The sequence below is a fragment of the Sinohyriopsis cumingii genome, chromosome 1 (genome assembly GCF_028554795.1).
Source record: "Sinohyriopsis cumingii isolate HCF-2022 chromosome 1, ASM2855479v2, whole genome shotgun sequence".
NCBI lineage: Eukaryota > Metazoa > Mollusca > Bivalvia > Unionida > Unionidae > Sinohyriopsis > Sinohyriopsis cumingii.
The window spans coordinates 80,636,750-80,649,284 of record NC_142961.1 but is presented as its reverse complement, the minus strand read 5'-3'; positions in this window follow the sequence as shown (position 1 = coordinate 80,649,284).

Genomic DNA, 12,535 nt, shown 5'->3' with positions numbered 1-12,535 from the left:
GAAGTCAAAAGGTCAAAGGTAAAAGTCACATCCGGAATGAATAAGCTGCAGGTTGTAAATATATTTTCAGATGGATTAAAGATCACAGTCATTTAACAAATCCAGATGCAATTTAGCTTGAAAACAGTCTAATTTATTTCTTTGAGTTGTTTTCTCTTGTACTTTATTTTAGATAAAGCTGTGGGCCTTACCTGTTACTTTCTTATCTTCACATTTGCATGTGCCTTGTAGAGTCCATCTACTGTAGTTCTGGATTTAAACAAGAGTTCTTCATATTACATATCTCTTAAAAAATGTTTGCCAATGACCTTGACCTTGAAGCTATGGACACAACTAATGTATGACAAGTTGTGGATCTAGATAAAGTATCATCAAATTATCAGGGTTAAAAAGTTACAGCTCAGAAAGAAAAGGTCACTGCCTTTCATTATCCTTGTTTTGACCTTGTTACATGGGTGTGACTGAGTATTGGAGCTGCTCACAAAAGGCTTGAGTTCATTAAAATATCCTCTACCTGCCATGCTGTCCTTAACATGAATTGTAACACTTATATTTTAATATTGCATGAAACTATTAAATCTGCCATAGAAAGTGTTCAACTATATGTGCTTAATTTATTTATAGTTGAAAAAATGTTCATAATCTCGCCAAATTCTTTGCTAGGTAACATTTTTACAAATGTCACAAAATTTGTTAATTTCCTGAAGTATGCCCATGTTTTGTGCCCCTAAAATAAATGCTAATGTGACAATTAGGCCAGTATGTCTAATCCGATTATTTATGGTCTCCTATATTATTATTACTCGCATCTGTAATATATTTCATTTATTTTACAGGCTTATGAACTGCAATAAAATAAAGATGATAAAAATAGCAACCCATAAAGTAAGATGCATTTGTAAAAATAATTTATTTCAAACATTTGATAAAAATGCCATATTTACGTATGTCGTTAATATTTATAAGATTTGTTTTCAATCTTATTTAATAACAAAGATTGTCCCCTTTATATTTAAATATTTAAGTGAATAATTTCATTCTGTTATCTGTTTGATTCATTTTTCCTAACATGGTATAAGAAGTGCATGTTATAGTAACCAAACTTTTGCATTGTCTTTGCCGTCACAAAAATATCTGTTTTGGATTTCCCACTAATAAAAAAGGTTCCATAAATCAGTATGTGAACAGCAGTCCTGTCTTGAACAGCTAACACTTGCTCAAACTTGAGAAAAATATGACATCAGTTAAATTGGACATTTCGGTTGTGCCTTCTATTATTGAACTATAGTGAGTTATTAAATTTGATTTCATCAAATATTTTTTAATCAGTACTTACTGTCACTGTTAACAAAAGGCATTGACCCAGTTAATGACATCAGGATCTCAAACCAAGCATGTGAGGTCACAAGAATCATGGCACACAAATGAAGGACAGGCACAAAGTTAGGACATTCAACATATTTCATTGGTTCAGAACTTAGGCACATCACGGATAGAGATAGAGATCACTGATTTATATTTTCTTTAATTTTGCCTTTACCTTGACCTTGAGGCAGGTGCTGTGGCTTTGGATGGTGATAAACAGCTGGTTAACAATTGCTAAAAAATCTCTATTGCTTCTAAAGAAAAACCCTGGACAAGGATACAAGTCAGAGTTACACTGTTTCTTCTGTGACCTTCACTTTATGGTAAGGGTCATTGTTGTGTTGCATGACACATCTATACATAATATATATAACTGGGTACAGTGTCATTAAAATATAATTGGTTAAAAAGTAATACTTCAGACAAGGATAGAAATTGCAAAAATATTTTTTCCATTCCTGTGATCTTGATCTTGAGGCAAGGGCATGGCTATGGCATGCTACAAAATGTCTAGTCATGCAAAATACCTAAGCAAAGTTATTTTAAGCGGTTTGGATGATATACTCCAGATAGGATATGAGTCGCAGAATGACATTTTCCCCTTGCCTTGACATTGAGGTAGTGGCGTCGCCATGTTTTTGCCAAGCCTCTAGTAATGATTTATACATTGGGAAACATTTATTGATAGGGTTTCAAAGGTTAAAGGTTATACAATGCACAAGAATCAAAGAAATGCATTTCCACTTGCCTTCAGGCAGGGGCATGGATATGGTATGTGGCACGCTGTATAATTATAATGTATGTGTAGACAAAGTTTCACTAAAATACATTTAGTGGTTTAAAAACTGTACTCTATAAGGATATGAATTAAAGAATGTTTAGCTCAGCCATTTTCCTTTCCAATAAGCTTGACATGGAAGCAGGTGTCATTACGACACACCAACTAGTCCTAATATAGAATAGAACAAAGTTTCATTCAAATCTCTTGAAGCTTTGCAGAGTTAAGGAATGGACATGAAGATGTTATAGAATTGATGCAGATGCACAAATAATACGACTTGAGGCAAATGCTCTTATTAAGGCTTTTGTCTCGTCTGTGTAATTTTGGGCATAGTCTTCTATATAACTTAACCATGTTTTACACTTACCATATGTACTTGCTTTTAAGTTGAGTTAAACTGCAAACAACAAAGATCCTGATCTGTCATAGCATGATGTGCCTACAGATCAGGGTCTGTGTTGTTTATTCTACTGATTACTCGTAATAAACTGCACAGACCCACACCTGCCAGCACATTATGCATGGCAAGTCTAAGTCTATGTAGTTTGCAGTTGGAATCGACTTATAAGTTAGCATATAGGGTAGCTTCAATGAAGAGCCATTTGTGATTATTTCTCTTGCATTTTAGTTCTTCCATCTTAGATTAAGGCTGTATTTTTTTCTTAAGTGGGGACCAAATATTTCATTACAAGGCTCCAAAAGCTTATAAATATAATATGACAATAAAGATTGTCTTCTACTGAGTCACACTTTGGCTAAATTACTGCATTTACAGTTTCAAAAATTTCAATTGTTCCTTAGCTAAAATTATACTGTCAAGTCCCTTAATACCCTGTCCCACCAGAAACTCAAGGTACATGTGGTGGCCACTGGCTCCCTGCCAATAGTTTTTGACTATGTTGGTAAAAGCATACAGTTGTCCTATAAGCAAACGATTGCTTAAAATGACTACTATTCTAACAAAAACTACAAGTGGTATGTGCTTGTTAACATGTTGATCACATACTTTTGGAGGGGGTGGGCCAGGCTAGTGTTTACTCCCGTTTGGATGGGTGACGGGATGAGTACATAATCTTTATTGTAATTCAGGCCAAGCCTCTGATTTTCTGTTGTTACAATAATTTCATTGTTTTAATTCTGGCTGATGTCAGTGCCAAGCTCCATGTTACCCAGGTTCATGTTTTTACCACCCCCCACCTCTGTACACACACCCCTCTAAGCCTCACATGATGAACTTTGCAAAATGGCCAGTGCCATGATTTGTACATTTCTGGATCCTCCAAACTATTAACCAAAAACAGTAGCTGCAGATACTGTCCTTGTCACCCTCCTTTTAACCTTTAACCAGTGCCTACTTCTCCAAATAAATGCCAAAATATTTTATTTATTTATTATTATTATTTTTTTTTAAAGGGGATAAATCCAGTTTTATTTCTGCAATACTTATATGCTTACAACTTTTAAAGCCATTACTATATCTTTACCTGTTGCCAAGGACACTATTCCCTGCAATTAGTTCTTCAGGGTCTAGTGAAAAAACATGATCTCAGTCTGATACTTAAGGCCACTTCTGACAATCAGAATATCATCCTTTTTTCACATGGACTGAGACTGAAGGACATCAGAACTTGGAGGGAATTGGGTAACTATAAATATTACATAATTACATTGCTGAATTTGTCATCTCAGTAGGAGGTGATGGCCTCAAGTAAGCTATCAACTGAAGATACCATTGTTGCTATCGGAATGCCCTACCACAGACTGGAGAATGGCTTTGCAACTTACTTGTCTGATACAATTGAGCTTAAAGTATCAATAGCTTCACTCATTTGTGATAGTGATTGAAATTAAAATAAGAAGAAAATGAACGGGGGATAGAAAGTGACTTTCATGACATCATTCAGAGAGGAGTGACTCAGAAAAGACCAAGATGAGCAGTAGGCCTGACCGTGTGGGCTTGGATTTCATGATGGAGAAGTCTGTAGGAGACTTGTGTGCTCCTTTAATAGTTCAAACAATCCACCTCATAACTATCAAATGCAGGAAGTAAAAGACTTATGATTCTTCAGATAGAACCATCAGGCTCTAAATGGCAAATGTGTCCATCTTGATTATCCCCAGCACCGATATGAGTTAGATTTTAATATGAACATGAGCTACAGAAGTTATTTTCCTTCTTTGTCAGAATTCCAGATGGCGAAAATGAAATTACATGTACTACAGAAACATAAACTACCCTTTTCCATTGACAATACATGACTTTTACTCCTCACTAGTGCTATTGAGAAGAGGAAAACTGTTTTAAGGGTCAGTTTAGATAAAAGTCCAAAAACACATAAGAGGTTTCACGTTGGTATTAAATAGTGAGAGATTGGTTTGAAGCTTAAAGTAATGTGGGTCCATGCCTATGGTAGATCCCATGGAGTGAGTGTTAAAGAGGGATGCTCTGTAGCCCCTGATTGTGGATACTGAACAATCTCTAAATCTGAAGAGAAGATGAATAACATCTGTAACTGCAGTTGAAGGGAAGCAGACAGGTTCAATGCATTTATTACTGCACCAGTTACAGAAAATTCTCCATATGGCAATAAAAACTTTGGAAGTCAATTGCTTTCTTACCCAAGTGATGCATATGGCAACATTGCATGAAAATGGGTCCTGCCATATAGATCATATGATTCAAGTCAGGCATTAAAGTGGAAACCTGTGGAGTGCTGTGCACAGAGGACCTTGTATGCTGTGACAACAGATCCTTCCTCAGCAGCAATTTCATGGATCATCAACCAAAAGGTAAAGGAGATTGATGAACCATGATCACTGGAGCCACAGGGGAGGTATCAAAGCAGTGACTTGGAAGTTCTGAATCTGTCTAAAAACCTGAGGAATTATGATAATAGGTGGAAAGGTGTAAGCATACAGTCATTCCCATTTCATACTGAAAACATCTATTGTCCATGCCTTCTGGTCTGGCTCTGGAGTGATATAAACAAGAAGATTGTTGTTCACTCTTGGTGCAAACAAGGGTGCAGTTGGCCTTCTGAACAGATTAACATGTGTCTCTGCTACCAACTGGTGAAGAGACCATTCTGTGAGGACTGCTTACCTATCTGGAAAAGCTATCCGACAGAATATTATTCTTGCACAGAATGTGGCAGACTGAGAGTGGTCTCCATTGAAGATGTTAATGGATGTTGCAGACTTCAAAGTAGACAATTCCACTTTGTCGTCTGAGGTATGCTGAGAATTCTGCGTTGTCTGTAGCAACAATGATGCACTGGTGTCTTGTGAGGTTGTCAGAACCTTGGATTGTTAGAACAGCCTGCATTTCTAGATTTTGATGTGAAAGTAAGATACTTACCTTGAATAATGGCCATGAAGGACTACTCGCTAAGGGTCTAGGTGAGCACCACAAGTTGAATCTTAGCGGCGAAGTCAAGAAAGGAATGAGATTCCGAAGTGTTAAAGGAAACTCTTTTCTGAAACCAGGGTTGAGTTTTTGCACCAATTGAGATTGTGATCAAACTTATTGGGATCCAAACAAACAGTGTCCTTATGAGATTTCCTGTTTGCCAAAAGAAAAAACTGGTTGGTGATGCTTTAAAGCCTCTACAGGAGGTCTAAGTCCACTGTCACTCTAAAACCCTAATGTGGAAGAAATAGAGACATGCAGACAACAAAGTTTTCTCGTCCAGACTTACCAAGAGAGCAACTATTTGATTCTGCCAGGAAGAACACAGACTGTTCCTTGACAAGTGAGAAAATTCCTCCCAACATAAATGAAATTATGAGAAGGAATCTGATCCGATTTCTCTTAGCAGCAGAGAGGGTGAACAGACCACTTGCTTTAAAGTCCATTTATGAAAATAAAACTTCATACAAAAAAAATGAAAAATATAAGGTCAATAACACAAAACCGAAGCCTCTAACCAAAACTGAGAGTTTCTCTAATTGGGTTAGCTCATTTTGTTTCTTTATCTTTGTTGTTCATATTTTTCTAAATTTGTATATGTTTTGTTTACCTGTTGGACACTCATTTTTGGTAGCACCCTCTCTGCTGCTGTTTAGATAAAGAATTTGAACTAAGAATTATTATAATGTCTCTTAATCCTGAACATGAATCAGGAAATGAATTTTGAAAATTTATATATGAAGCAAGAGAAAATCGTATAAATGAAATAATACAAGGAGTCCAAAATGATTCTAAATCAGAGTTAGACAGAGCTAATTGACTTATAAAGATAATGATGAGAAATCTAAAAATAATGAAACACTAATGTCTTTTCTCAACCAAAGATTTTTTCAAGACCTATATGATATCATGATCGAGGATCATGTAAATTTATCATGATAAATCTGTGTGGGGTAGATTGTGCTTTTGAAAAGGAGTTTTAGAACTTAGTCATGTCCATATTCCCTGAACACCAGATCTGATGAATATTTTGTATAGTATGTGTATCGACTCCATTAAACACAACTAAAATAGTACAGTCATCTCTGATCACTCTAGGTATTTGTGCATATCGCTGAGTAACATATATAACATCAGTGTTTTTATGACTGCCTTGAGAAAATATCCAAGCTAGATTTGATTGTCCAGCATTACATCGTATAATACAAGATTATTAATAAATCTATCGAGGTCATCAATATCAGTGATAAAATTAATAATATCATTGCCGTCCTCGTAAAATAATTTTTTCATTTTCGATTAAAATCTTTAAGCACACCGTAGCATCACTGATCATCTATGGATGGTGCCACTAAATATAATTTATCCCACTTGAGCCATCTCATTATCAAATTAAGCAGTAATTGTGTTTTACCCAATCTGGATGGACCTATTATTATCATTCTGATGGAATTCAGTAATGCTGAAATATGTTTTACTGGTTCTTGCATTGGTGTTGCTGAGAAATCAATGACATCCATGTTGTATAAATATAATAATATGAATTTATATTATGTTCGATGCAGAGCATCTACCCCCACAAGTGGATTAACAACAATAACAACAAAAAATAAAAAGCATGCACTTACAGCTAAGTGTGTAAAATGTGGTATAAAAAATAAAAATTTATCTCCCTGACACAGTCAGGACACAATGTGTCTGGTGGTGATATAGCTGCTTCATTAGGAAAATTGGGTTAAGTATCCAGGAGAAAAACTTCTACCCAGATATAATTATTGTGGTCTTGGAACTCGACTTAATGTCCGACTTGATGAGCGAGAGCAACCAAGACAAGGAGAATATCCAATAAATGCAATTGACCAAGCATGTCACGTTCATGATGTAGCATATAAAAATAAGGATTTATAACGACATATTGCAGGTATGAAGTTGATTCACTCATTAAATTCCATAAAAAAATCTTTCAGAGAATCATTAGCTAATTGGTTGATAAGATAAGATCTGCAATGAAAGGTAAACTAGTATTAGGGGCCGATAATTAATCAACCAATTATTATTATTATGATGGACTTGATTTATTATAGCCCAAGACGATATTGGAAGGTTAGAGCAGTGAGTAGTAAACTTGCAGAGCCGAGTGGTCTAAAGCGCTCTTCGTTACGGATCACTGCCATCTCACCTCTGTCTGCGGCGGTTCGAGTCTAAGATTCAGCCAATGTGGGTATGTGAGAAAGCTTGCCAGTAGCTTCTCGAGGGTCGGTGGTTCTTTCCGGGGTTTTCCCGGGTTCTTCCTCCACCATTAATACTGGCCGCCATGTATAGCCTATCGTGTGCTGAAAAATGGCGTTAAACCCCACAACAACAACAACAACAACTTGCAGATGCAGCAAATGTTACACGTTCTGTTGCTGCAAATTGTTTAGTATGATGGGCAATATGGAAAATATATCACCACCACCTAAAAAAAAATCAGCATGCACATTTTGATGTCAGCACTCCTGATGAAGTTCATCAAGCAGATATTTTATTTTTACCACATGATACTATTAAATTTGGTAGATGTAAATCACATACATACAAATATGCATTAACCATTGTTGACGTTGCAAGTAGATATAAAGAAGCAGAACCAATATCAATTAAAACAGTAGCTGAAGTTGTATCTGGTTTTGAACAAATTTATCAATGAGGACCCATGCGATGGCCAATTACTACAGGTTGATCCTTGCAAAGAATTTTTTTGTGAAGTATCATCTCTAATGAAAAAACATAACATCAAAATCAGACGAGGACATACTGCAATTCATCATGATCAGGCAATTGTTGAATGATTTAATTGAACACTTGAGTGGTTATTTGGATATCAATATGCAAAGAAAATAATTCAGAAAGATATGAGATCTTGCAAGTGGGTTGCAAGATTACCAAGTGTAATAGCTGCGTTAAATAATGAAATTACTCTTGCAATTTCTATGAAACCCATTAATGCAATTACAAAAAAAAAAAACGTATACCGGTACCATTACAACAACATGACTCCTTTTCAAGACAACCAGTACTAGGTAATGTGATTGTGAGGTATTTATGAACCTGGTGAACTTCAAGGTGGTAAAAATAGAGCAACTGATCCTATTTGGAGTATTACGACACATACAATTTCTAGCATGGTAAGATTCACAGATCTGCAATCTACAGACTAGATTCAACTGCTCCTCAACATGGATTTGTACATGAACAATTGCAAGTAATTCCTGAAGACACACAATTGCCACAGCTTTCACTTTTATAAACTAGCACCTCAACGTTGATTACATTCAAGACAGGTCAGCATCACATTTTCATGTGTATGACCAAAATTAATATTAATTTTATCAACGGTAAATTGTCTTGGATTATTGTTTGAATACTGCCACAACATTACTGTGTTACAGCTTGTACAATGATTATTCTGTTGTTGTTTCAGCATCATAATAAATTCAACATCGAGATTAAAATCAGGTGGGGTTTTTTTTGTCACATTGTTTATAACCAACTAATTTTTTTCTTACTACATCATTATCAATAACATCGCTAGTACCAGCAGTTTCTGTAAAGTCTACAATAACTCTCTACAGCTGAGATATTCTTCTGACTCAAGACACTGTGAGATAAACTAAATTTGACCATTCATTACAATCATCAACAATCCAAATATTAATATCAGAAATAGTTAATCATTGAGATGAATGAATCATTATAGCATACCCTAGAGTCCACGGATTTTTGTCCCTGATTCTGTCTGCGCTCTCAACAACACTGACAGGAACTAAAACAATACCAATTTACACAAGATTTTATTTCCCTGATGATCCTTGTATATCAACTTCAATAATCTGTCGTTATGTATCTGCTGGTTGATAACACAATGGTACAGGTAGATTTGAAAAAATTTCATTATGTAACATAAATAATTGTTGTTAAAGTGTATCACAAACTATCTTTCTACTTGCAACTGTCAAATCATCTGGTGTCCATAAATTCCAAAAATTGTTAATATGAGTTTCTGAAATTATCTCTCGCATTATGTTACACTGAATTTTATTTGGTTGTAGTCTGATTAATTTCTTAAGCTGTCTTAATTCTGGATCAAGCGCTCTATGATTATCAGTTATTTCATAATAATCAACAAAATTATTTAACCATTCGTGTGAAGACAATCCAACAAAAGGTGGTGTTTGACCATGATTGCTGCACATTATTACAGCAGTATTTTTTTGTCAGCAACCAATCAAAAAATATTCTTAGTGTTTCTAGCGGCCCTGTACATACTTCATCCAAAACAATAACCGTTAGGATATATCTTTCACCCATTCGTTCAGGAGTCGATGTATCGCCCTTCCACCGAAAGAAGCTGTGATAAATATGAGATTTAACTCCTTGTTCGTTCATTTCTCTGGCGTTTCTGTGTTTAGGTGTTAAAACAACCATATCAACATAGTTTGAAAAACTCTGACAAAGTACATGTAACTAGATCACATATGTTGTTTTACCAGAACTTCCGCTTCATTAATATAAACAGTTTTATGTCTAGCTACAGTATCATATACCGATGGTGATGATGATACTGTTTAATGAATATTTTCACAATAAGTATTTTTACACTCTACATCAGCAGTTTCATCATAACGGTGTAGTTGTTCTTTTTTCATTCTCCATCCACCCCAACTGATCATTCATTGCCAGTATTTAGTTGTCTTGACAAATCTGCATGTTTCTTATAAAATGAATCTGTAGCTACCCTAATGGCTAATTTAGGGTATCTGTTCACCATCGACAATAGATTTATTGAAACATGTGCGAGCATTGAAGCTCTTAAATGAGTATACTGTGGTGAGTGACCATCAGTGTAACTCATAACTGTACCTAATTTAGTTCTATCTGACAAGAAAGCTGTTTCTCGGCTAATACATGTATTTTTCTTTATTGTATCGGCGATGATAAAACCTAACTCAGTATCGTCAATAACTAACCTACAACAGCTTCGTTTATGATCATGTGAACCACCTTGCGTAAACTTTCCAATTATCTATTATCAATTATCTTTCCTTTGCTTGTTTATTTTCATAGTCAATCTTATTGTCATCCTCAAATGGATCCAAAGATGTTTTTCTTTATTCTGGTAACCAAAATTGTTTTTGTGGACGATATGACATTAATATTTCACTCACTGTTAATAATAAAATTCCTGAATCAAGCATATGTAACAATACTGTTGGTGCCCACATTTTCTCTGAAAAATGTTTACCAAACCAAACATAACAAATCGGATGAAGATTTTCAGCAAACTTAAATGATGTAATTCGTGCAACACTCGTTACGTTACAATCTGGTAGAGTCCGTTTACAGAAACTCGAATCATTTCATCGGTTGGATGTCCAAATGATTTTAATAATTAGAACACTCTTCCATTCCAAGAAAACTTCTGAGTTAACATGCAACCATATCAACCGAGATAACATCTTTATAATCATATCTGGTATTCCATAATCCACAGTGTCCGTAGTCGACACAACTCGATATTATATCATTGAGAAAATCAAACCTCATACGCTTCAACGAATTTTTCTCTCTAGCAAAATGAGCCGCGATTGATGGGGTCATAAAGCAATTACTGAGCATCTTTTCATGATCGTTGGTATATTTCAGTGCAAGATTTTTCATTTCATGGATAGATTATGTTCGATAAATCTCACCACTAGGTCTTATAAACTGATCAAACTTATTTTCTTCGATGCAGATACTTCGATCAGGTATTATTAATTCGCTGTGATTTTCTTCAGAACTCTGAAATAACCATACTGATACAGGATCGCTGTTACTTATTTTGGTAATAAAATTAAATATATCTCCTTGGTAAAATTTAACAGTTCGATCTCGTGGAAATATTGTTACTGCAGATGTCCACACATGCTCATTATGATCAATAATATTTATCGGGGCTCCTTTCGATTTATATTTCGATTCGTACAAAATCTCTCTTGTTATTGTTTATACTATTATTGGGAATTTTAATTTCTTTCCTAATTCAGCAAAATCATTTATTGTAGCTCTTTTATCTTTGACTGATTCAGCCCATTTACTTATTTTTTTCACGTCGTAGATCTGTTAGTTTATTTCCACGTATTGTGTTTGTAAATTATTCCATTACTCGTTCGGCTCTACAATTTATTTTCAAAATTTTTATTGGTTTGAGATAATGAACGCTGTTTTTTTTATTAATTTTACCGTTTTTAGTAAACACCTCCAAGTTATCTTCTGTTGCATCTGGAACCGGCCGAATAATATCTGTCAACAGGATATTACTCGTCTTTAATCGTCTTTGTTTATCTTGAAAAGCAACGACTTCATTTTGGTCCACATTTACAAGACTCAAACGATTAGCGAGTTCATCCTTGAACTCATCAAGGGTTGCATATTTAGATAAGTCACCTTGAGGTTTGCCCCGAGTCTTACTCAGAGAAGATCTTTCATAACTATCTACCATTATACTTTAAGATCTGTTTAAAACGACGGACCGTCTGCTTGTATATTCGTGCACGACTTTATGAGGTGGTTTTGTTGATGATGACACAGCGTCGACTACAGCAATTACTTCACGCCCGCATCTTGGCGGATCTGTTATTTTCTGTTATTGTAATGTTCAGTACTATACTGGAGTTTTTATTGTTGCTTTCTTTAGTGCCATCCCAGCAGCAGTTCCAACAGCACCAATTTCATCTGCTTTTGCAACAGCTGAAGCCTATTAACGCTGGTATAGCTGCAAGAAGTGGAAATATACCGCCTGTTTTAACCACGTCTTTATTGTCATCCGCAGAAAGATCAAATTTATCACCGGCATTTGATCGTTTGGCTTTATTGAAGTGCTTGAGTTGACGTTCAGTCAGAGATAATTTATTTTAACCGTCTCTGATCTGATCTTTTTTTAGTGTTATTTTTGTTCC